General features: G+C 55.5%; 1 long non-coding RNA gene across 3 annotated transcripts; it reads right to left on the minus strand.

The window, feature by feature from the left end:
* Window positions 1-452: 452 nt before the first annotated feature.
* LOC122167346 lies at window positions 453-7,240 on the minus strand. 3 transcript variants are annotated; one of them, XR_006171021.1, is made up of 6 exons: window positions 7,153-7,240; window positions 5,715-5,911; window positions 3,094-3,657; window positions 2,910-2,994; window positions 985-1,148; window positions 453-890 (listed from the first exon to the last, which is right to left on the minus strand). It is a non-coding gene; the product is annotated as an uncharacterized LOC122167346 (long non-coding RNA). The 3 variants fall into 3 exon arrangements; XR_006171019.1 differs by having other exon boundaries at window positions 2,910-3,657; XR_006171020.1 differs by lacking the exons at window positions 5,715-5,911; window positions 7,153-7,240 and adding an exon at window positions 4,274-4,342 and having other exon boundaries at window positions 2,910-3,657.
* Between the last annotated feature and the right edge of the window lie 2,777 nt (window positions 7,241-10,017).

Below are 10,017 nucleotides of genomic sequence, written 5' to 3' on the forward strand. Positions count from 1 at the left end.
TTCTTGTAGTCAGGGACACAGAACTGAACACAGCACTCAAGGTGAGGACTCACCAGAGCTGAGCACAGGGGGATGATCACATCCCTGCTCCTGCTGGCTCCAGCCCTTTGCCCTGCACTTCCAATCTCAACCATCCCTTCTAAGCGCTTGCATCCTCACTTAGGGCTGGGGCTGGAGCTCAAGAGCTCAACGCAACAGGAACACAGCGTGCAACAGGAAGATGCATCTCAAAGCTGACAAGAGTCAACTCTCTGACTTTGGGCACAACTCACCAACCGAGAGTCAGGCCTTGCAAACTTGGCTCATCTGAGCACATCAGACGGGGCTGTACATCAGTCCACAAGCATCCATTTCAATTGCAGCTCCATGTAGGGAAGAACGTCAATTAACAGGTGTGAATGAATTCACTCACAAGCTGCACAGCGAGTCTGTTCTTCATTAAAAAACCCACATGGATTCCTAAGCCAAAAAGAGAACAGCAAGAGCTAATAGTGATGGAAGAGGTTCCTGGTCCTAAACCTCATTCTCTTACCCCAATTTTCCTTGCCTCGTACCCTACCCCAATTCCTGGACGATGCCCACAGCCTTAAACTCAGACCTCAACTCCATGAGCTGAACATGAACAAATCTACCCCGGAGCAACAGGATGGCAGACACACAGTGCAAGACAACCGACCTGCAGAACCAGCTCCATTGGGGTTGGTCCAGATGTTCGTATGCTGCCTTCCAGGGCTCAGGCCAAGCTTGCTGAGCTGCTCCTCCTTTGTGCAGGGGGAGAGCGGTGCAGATGCTATGTGCTGGCTATGCACAGCGTGCCTTTGACTTGATTTTCCTCTCTCCATCTTCCATTAGCAAACAGCATTTCAAATCTTTCCTCGTGAAAAAATCACCTATGTAAAAAAGAATTGGCAATATTGCTTTTGAAGTTTCCTTATTTGTACAATTTGATGTTTTAAAGCAGAAGCTCACCTAGCAATGACCTACCTTAGACAAGCCCAACCTGCAGGGAAAAGTCATTCCTCTGGGTGCAGAGTCTGCAGACACATTTCCAGGGGCAGCAGTCAGCCCACTTCTCAGCACAGCTTCACCAACCACAGAAATCCAGTTTACGCCTGCCGTGCTTTTCTCTCTTCTGAAACACTGCATCGCTGCAAGAAGCAAAGATTAAAATTACAGAACCACAGAATTGCAGGGGACCCCCAGTGATCGTTGAGTCTAAAGTCCCTGCAAAACGGGCTCCCTACAGCGGGCCGCGCAGGTGGGTGTCCAGGAGGGTCTGGAATATCTCCAGAGAAGATGAATCCACAGCCTCCCTGGGCAGCCTGTTCCAGCGCTCCATCATCCTCACCGTGAAGATCCTTTGCATTTTGGTGCAGAACTTCCTGTGCTCCAGTTTGTGGCCATTTCCCCTTCTCCTGTCCCCATAGATCGCTGACAAGAGGTTGGCCGTGTCCTTTGGACTCTCACACTTAACAAATACGTAAGCATTAATCAGATCTGCTCTCAGTCTTCTTTCCTCAAGGCTGAACAGACCCAGGTCCCCCAGCCTTTCCATACTGAGGAGATGCTCCAAGCCCTTTATCATCTTCCTGGCCTTCTGTTGGACTCTCTCCAGGAGATCCTTGTCATTTCTGTACCAGGAAGGGAGCCCAGAACTGGATGCAGTACTGCAGGTGAGGCCTGACCAGGGCAGAGCAGAGAGCGGGGATCACCTCCCTTGCTCAGCTGGCCGCGCTCCTTTTAAAGCACCCCAGGATGCCATTGGTCTTCTTGGCCAGCAAGACACACTGCTGGCTCACGGCCAATCTGTTGTCCACCAGCACCCCCAGGTCCTTCTCTGCAGAGCTCCTCTCCAGCCGGTCACATCCTAAGCTTACTGATATTTGCAGTTATTCCTTCCCAGGTGCAAGACTCTACACTTGCTTTTGTTCCACCTCACCTGGTTTGTTTCTGCCCAGCTCTCCATCCTGTCCAGATCTTGCTGAATGGCAGCACAGCCTTTCGGCGTGCCAACCACTTCTCTCCCAGCTTTGTCTCATCAGTGCACTTGCTAAGGGTGAACATATCCCCTCATCAAGGTCATTGACAAAGATATTGAACAAGACCTTGAGAGAAACACTCAAAGTCACCAGTTTCAGCTTAGGCAAGGATCTTAGTGATAGCAGCAAAGTTTATTCGTTATTGCAATAACAGGCACATGCTCCCTGTTAATAAGGGAAAAATCGCACATCGGTCAGAGAAATTCATCCTGTTCTGTACTCTGAACCCGACGCAGGCAATGCTCTCCTGGCACTCACTGGTTGAGCGTCTAGGCTCACAATCTCCCCGACGCTGTTGCTATGATGTAGTTCCATATAAGGTCCATTACCAACCTGCTCTTTTTGGTATGTTTTGTACTTCTCCATGGAGATACGAGGGCCATATTTCCAAGAGTGAGCACATTTGTTCTGTGCTGTGCCGTGCTCCCTCTCTCTCTCCACCATGCATATTTGCCTTATTTTGTGCCTGGCTCAATTCCACCCCAATCAGAACACCCCGAATCTTTAACTTTTTAACTCTGCTCAGCAACTTTCTTAGTAGAAGGCAAACAGCTCTTTCACAAGAGGGCTGTAAGTTCAGTAAAGCCAGTACTACATACAGAAAATACTAAAAGCTTCTACTGCAAAAACACAATCTACCTTTCGCAACCAGATCCAGCACCAACCCCCGGGAGCACCGCCACTCACAGCTCTCCAGCCGCACTCTGCGCTGCCGATCACCACCACTGAGCTCAGCCAGTAAACCAGTTCTCAGCCCACCTCATCATCCACTCATCTATCCCACACTTTCTCAGCTTCATTACCAGGATGTTGTGGGAGACTGTAACAAAACATTGCTGAAGTCAAGGTAGGCGACACCCACTGCAGTACCTGAAATAGTCCTTCCCACTCAGGCTGAAGCCTTGATTTCTGCCAGGCGCGTATTAGGACCAGTCTCCAACACGGGATGAGTGCACTGGAAATTCCAGAGGTGGAGTTTGAGCCAACGGTCCACATCCCTTAAGGAATAACAGAGCAGCAGACAACCCGAGTACACAGTTCTGAAGAAACTTACCCTTGGTTTCAAGAGCGGGCATCTCACCCCTCCCTCCCAAGTACAGCCACCCAAACAGCACTTCGTATGGTGATACTCCTAAGCCTTTTCTGTGAGTGGTTCGTATTCTGACAAGGGCTACAGGCAAACACTTTGTCCATGGTAATTTGGTCTCTGAAACCAATTTTGACAAGTGCTTCTTCAGCATCTGATTGATTCATTCTACATTCCCTGAAGAAGGAGGGTGCCACAGAGTATGGAGCTCCCACTTTATTTCTAAAGTTCTCATCAGCTCCTGTAGAACCTGTGAAGAAAAGAGGCTTCCCTTATCTGAGTCCATATTCTGCACAATCCCACATCTAGAGATTGTGTCGGAATGTAGAGTCCTCAGTGCAGAAGAGACATGGATCTGTTGGATCACATCAGAGGATGGCCACAAAAAAAAAAAAAAAAAAAAAAAAAACCAGAACCAAGGGATCAAACAGCTCTCCTCCAAAGACAGGCTGAGAGAGCTGGGGCTGTTCAGCCCGGAGAAGTGAAGGCTCCAAGGCGACCTGGTAACAGCCTTTCGATACCTAAAGGGAGCTAAAGGAAAGAAGAAGGGAAAACTTAGGTTAGATGTAAGGAAAATGTCTTTTTACAGCAAAAGACAAAGGGAAATGGTTTTAAGTTGAGGGAGGGGAGATTGAGGTTGGATGTCCAGGCGAAGTTCTTTACTGTGAGAGCAGTGAGGTGCTGGAACAGCTGCCCAGAGAAGCTGTGATGCCCCGTCCATCCCTGGAGGTGTTCAAGGCCAGGTGGGATGGGGCCCTGGGCAGCCTGGGCTGGTGTGAAATGGGGAGGTTGATGGCCCTGCGTGTGGCGGGGGGCTGGAGACTCGTGGGCCTCAAGGTCCCTTCCAACCCAGGACATTCTGTGATTCTGGGCAGTGGAACAGGCTGCCCAGAGAGGCGGTGGATGCCCCGTCCCTTCCAAGGTGAGGCGGGATCAGGCCCTGGGCAGCCCGATCGAGCTGTGGATGTCCCTGTTCCTTGTGGGGAGTTGCACTAGATCATCACAAACAGTCCCTTCCAACTCTAAGGAGTCTATGGCATGATACCTGAAGCAGTGAGGCATGACGACACAAAGGACATCGATGGCCTGGTGAGCAATCAGGGCAGGCGGGGAAGCCTGCGTGCTCAACAGCACCAGGGAAACTCACAAGCAGTCCAACCAGGAAGATCCACGTCGGCCACAGAGCCTCTCTATGCCGGCCCCATCATTCAACACACCAGAGGTATTGCTGCATGCACTGCTGGGTGCCACGGCTTCAGGGCTGCTATGGAACAGGGGGCAGGGATGGAAGGAAGAGGGCTGGGGAGGTTGGGTGGCGTCCAGACTTGGAAACTGACAGCATCCCCTGATGGCCAGGATGGAGATAACTGCGGTGATCCAGACACAGCACTCCAGCAGAGGACGGCCCTTTGTTTCCTATCAATACAAAGCCACATCTGCCAGCATGACAGAAAGAGCCCTGAGAGCCTGGGGGGGGTCGGCCACAAGGCGCTCGCAGAGCCGTGCCCTGACACCTGTTGCTGCCGACCAATTCCTAAGGGAGATCTGGGAGAGAACTGGGCCAACCAGGAACTGAATCCTTGTACTCAGTATTCTCGAGCAGCGCAGAGCAGACGGCGCTGTGTGAGGATGAAGCAAACAGCCGCTGGGGCCCAGGGCTTTCCTGCAGCTCAGCTCCCAACTGCATCCATGCACCTCATTCTATCACCAGCCACGGAGCTCATGGGGCTGCAAGGACAAAGGGCAGGGAGCAAGGCGAGCCCTGGGGACCAACCCCCATTGCATCTCCAAGGGAGCTGCCCACAGCTGGCCCAAAACCCACCCGCATACAAGCGACGTGTAAACAAGGGGTTCCTGCCACTCCAGCGTCCGCCCCACAGATTGCACAGCGCTGGAACCACTAACCAGAGGAGCCCCAGAAACCCTTCGACCCCATTGAGCCGCAAAACAGAAGGAGATCCAACGAGACACGGAACGGAATTGAAATGCACGCCCCCAAACAACACTCAGCACAGGTGGAATGAATGCGTGGCACAGGAGACGCAGAGGGGACAAGGGCAGAGGACGCAGGGAGGACGCGAGGACACAGAGGGAACATGTCATAACATGGGCTGCGGCAACGTGGGAGCAGACGGAGTGAGTTTGGAGGCCCAGGTTGGAGATCCCACAATGAGAATCACGAAAGAGGGAACAGCGACATCACAAGAAGGTGTTGAGCTTAGAAAGAGTTGCAGAGGAACTCTGCAGAACACAGAATCCCTTTACAGAACAGTGCATCAGCTCCAGGCATTTCTGGAGTCGCAACGCTCAGTCACCCAACCAGCGTCACCTTGGGGCTGACTGAAGCATTCCCGAAACAGATGAGAGCAAAAGAAAGGAATGTCCATCAGTCCCTCCGTTACCAGTTCAGAGAAAGGCAGAGAACCCCTTGACTGCCCTCAGAGAACAAGTGGAAGGCATCAGAAGCAGAGGCAGAGCTGACAGAGCTACCGTAAACCAGCTTACAATCCCCACAGAAAGGCAGAGACCAAAACCCCAACAGCCATCAAGAAAGAATCGCTGACCTCTTTCCACGAACCAGAGCTCACCCAGCAATCCACAGGAGGCATCTCCAGGAAGAAACCCTGCCTGTGGGGCTGCCAGCCCTTAAAATGATATGAGGGAGGGGTGGAGCCAGGCTCAGCCCCATCTGCCCCATGGCTGCATTGCTTCCACCTGTGCAGGCAGGGCTGCACCCCTCACCAGGTGCTCCATCACTGCTTCAGGCTGTGATCTCAAAGTTCCCCTAAAAGCAGGAAGGAAAAAATGAAGTAAAAAAAAAAAGTCATGACCAGCAGCCAATTGGGTCTGCCTGTCTGGCAAGGGGAGGTTTATCCACGGACGAGCTAGGACGGTCCACGTACTTTGCTTCCAGTCTGTCCTCCATGGCAATTGGTGACATTTGTAATAAATAGGGGAGCACAGATTTCAGTGCAGATACAGCGAGGTGCTGAGAAGCTGCACACGCAGCACAGGGGCTGAGATGAGCGGCGTCAATGGAGCGAGTGCTGGCTGCCCAGCTGCCAGGCTCAGCTTACGGCTCCCCAGGGAGAAATGCATGTCATCTCCTCACACAGCAATTAAAGGCCGCTGTGACATTATTGGAGGGTTTGGTGTCCTCAGGGGGTGACCCTGGCACCTGCCTGTATGGCAGCGTGTGGCCTTTTGGCTCCAACAGCAATCCAAACCCCACAGAAACAGAGAGGGACCCAGAAAGCCACTCAGTGACCTGGGAGCCACAAGGGCCCCACAGGTGGCACCGCAGGGACCCACAAATGACACCACGGGTACCCACAAATGCCCCACAGGTGGCACTCCAGGGACCCACAAATGACCCACATCAGCCTGTGACCCACAAGTGACCCACAGGGACCCACAAGTGCCTCTCAAGGGACAAACAACTGAACCACAAGTGCCCCATAAGTCCCCCATAATTGACCCATCAGCGTCCCATAAGTGCCCCACAAGTGTCCTGTCACCAACAAGTGCCCTCCCAGTCACTGGGAGGTGTCACCACAAGTGACACAGCATGGACCCGCAAGTGAGACACACGGCCCCAGAAGTGCCCCACAGCAGCCTGGGACCGTTAACTGGCAAAGGGACCAGGAATTGACCCATAAGTACCCCCACAAGTGGGGCAGCAGGGACCCACAAATGACTGACAGCAGCCTGGGCCCCAAAAGTGACACATCAGCGCCCCACAAGCGACGCATAAGCGACCCACAGGTCCCACATCTGCTTCCACGGCTGCCTTGCTTCCACCTGTGCTCACAGGGCTACACCCTTCACAAGCTGCTCCAGCACTGCTTCATATGCACTCCCCATACAACTCGCCCACCATCCCATTTTGGGGGCACCGACCCCCACCCCGCTGTCACAGCCGTGCGCCGAGGGCACCATCACCCCACTGCGCACGGCCATCAACTCCTCCCAGCACTCCACGCGCCCCACGGGCAGCCCCCAATGCGCGGAACTGCCACCGCCTACCGCCGAATCCCGGCATCAATCCGGCAGGAAAGTTCTTGCCGTGGTCTCTGCTGCCACCGCGTCGCCAACGCGCGGAACTGCCGCTGCCTGCCGCTGAGTCCCGCCAGCGGCAAAACACATGCGCCCAGAAATGCGGAAGTGCCGATCTAACCGCTCTGCACAGCTCATCCGCCGCTCTCTATGGTGATTAGTCCTCCGGCTAACAGCGAATATATGCCCGTCACCTTCAAAACAGCAGCTGTCTCGAAAAACCACTACGGCTACGGGCAAGCAGTCGATTCCGGACCGCCGGCTCAGCGATATATTCTCCCCCGCTAATCCGGGGTGCCCCTCGTCTATTTCCGCCGGTTGATGCCCGAGCCCACCCGGGAACGGGAACGGAAACGGACCGGTTCGGCTCACAGCTGGCCCTCAGCGCCTCGTGGCATCCAACTCGCTCGCCTCCCGGTGAACCAGCAAACGTCCCCTTCCAACCCTAGCCCTGCACCGTCCTCCAGCCATTTAAAAGCCCCCGAGCAGCAGTGCAACACTGCTCAGAGCAACTCGGAGGGGCTCGGAGCTGCTCGGAAGGGCTCGGAGCGGCTCGGAAGGACTCGGAGCGAGCAGCTCGGAGCTGCTCGGAAAGACTCGGAGCGGCTCAGAACGGCACGAAAGCGGCTCAGAGCGGCACGGAAGCGGCTCGGAGCGACCGGCTCGGAGCTGCTCGGAAGGGCTCGGAACGACTTGGAGTGTCTCGGAGCTGCTTGGAAGGACTCGGAGCGGCACGAAAGCAGCGCGGAGCTTCTCCGAGGTTCTCGGAACGACTCGCAGCGACTCGGAGCTCCTCGGAGGGACTCGGAGCAGCGCGAAAGCGGCTCGGAGCAGCTCAGAGCTTTTCCGAGGGGCTCGGAACGACTCGCAGCAGCTCGGAGCTACTCGGAAGGACTCGGAGCAGCTCGGAAGGACTCGGAGCTGCTCGGAGCGGCGCAAAAGCTGCTCGGAGCTTCTCCGAGAGGCTCGGAGCTCCTCGGAGGGGCTTGCAGCGGCTCAGACGGGCTCGGAGCTGCTCGGAGGGGCTCGGAGCTGCTTGGGGGGCTCGGAGCTCCTCGGAGCGGCTTGCAGGTCCTCGGAGGGGCTCGGAGCGACTCGCAGAGGCTCGGAGATTCTCGATCGCGTTACCGGTGTGCAGCAGCACCGACACGAGCATGTCTCGGGAAAGCAATACATCTGAGCAAATCCGGGCTCTGTAACGCGCTATATGTACGCGCCGGTTTCTGCCACGCGAGGCGCATACGCCAGCCGTGGCACGGTAATACGCATGCGCCAGCTCAGCACCGAACAGCGTATGCGGCTTCTTGGCACAGCACTGCGCATGCGTCGGTAATTGCGTGCAGCCCGCATGCGCCGACTTCATGCAGGCAGAACCCATGCGCCTTCCTGGACATCGCACTGCACATGCGTCAGTTTCCTCACCGCAGAGCGCATGTGCAATTCTCGCTGCAGCGCGCATGAGGCAAGTCCAGACAGGGCTCTTTCGTGCAAAATTCACATCTGCTTTTCCATGCGTGTTGTTGGGCACGGATTGGTTACGCGGGGACACCGGAGACCGCGGAAAAAAGTTGGACGCAGTTCCGCATACTGGCCACACAGGGGCAGCGCAGAGAGCGGAAAACACTTCGCTGCAGTTCCGCATATCGGCCACACGAGGGCAGCGCAGAGAGCGGAAAGCACTTCGCTGCAGTTCCGCATATCGGCCACACGAGGGCAGCCCAGAGAGCGGAGAACACTTCGTCACGCTGCACTGCGCATGTGCCAACTTGGTCACTGCACTGCGCGTGCGCCTCCCTTCATGCAGTACGGCGCATGCACCGCTCTCGCAGCGGCACTGCGCATGCGCTCGTCCAGACGCACGCGCAGTCGATTCGCAGTGCACTGCTCACGCACCATTCCCAGCGCTGCACTGCGCATGCGTTTTCGGCCGAGTTCGCACGGCGCATGCGCCAGTTTCACAGCAATGCACATGTGCCAACTTGGTCACTGCACTGCGCGTGCGCCTCCCTTCATACAGTATGGCGCATGCGCTGCTCTCGCAGAGGCACTGCGCATGCGCTCATCCAGACGCACGCGCAGTCGATTCGCAGCGCACTGCGCACGTGCCAATCCCGTTGCAGTTCCGCATATCCGCCACAGGGGGGCAGCCCAGAGATTGGAAAAAACTTCGTGGCAGTTACGCATATCGGCCACACGAGGGCAGCACAGAGAGCGGAAAGCACTTCGCTGCAGTTCCAAATATCGGCCACACGAGGGCAGCCCAGAGAGCGGAAAAACTTCGTTGCAGTTCCGCATGTCGGCCACAGGAGGGCATCACAGAGCGCTGAAAAAACTTCGTTGCAGTTCCTCATACTGTCCACACGAGGGCAGCCCAGAGAGTGGAAAAAACTTCGTTGCAGTTCCGCATGTCGGCCGCACGGTGGCAGAGCAGAGACAGCGGAAAAAACTTCGTTGCAGTTCCCCATACTGGCCACAAGAGGGCAGCCCAGAGAGTGGAAAAAACTTCGTTGCAGTTACGCATATCGGCCACACGAGGGCAGCACAGAGAGCGGAAAGCACTTCGTTGCAGTTCCGCATATCGGCCACACGGGGGCAGTGCAGAGACAGCGGAAAAAAACTTCGTTGCAGTTCCGCATATCGGCCAAGAGTGGGCAGCACAGAGACGGCGGAAAAAACTTCGTTGCAGTTCCTCATACTGTCCACACGAGGGCAGCCCAGAGAGCGGAGAACATTTCTTTGCAGTTCATCATATCGGCCACACGGGGGCAGTGCAGAGACAGCGGAAAAAACTTCGTTGCAGTTCCGCATATCGGCCACACGAGGGCAGCCCAGAGA

This window comes from Centrocercus urophasianus, unplaced genomic scaffold (assembly GCF_019232065.1).
Source record: "Centrocercus urophasianus isolate 14NV4802_14NV808 unplaced genomic scaffold, USGS_Curo_1.0 seq_366, whole genome shotgun sequence".
In the NCBI taxonomy this organism is placed as follows: Eukaryota; Metazoa; Chordata; class Aves; order Galliformes; family Phasianidae; genus Centrocercus; species Centrocercus urophasianus.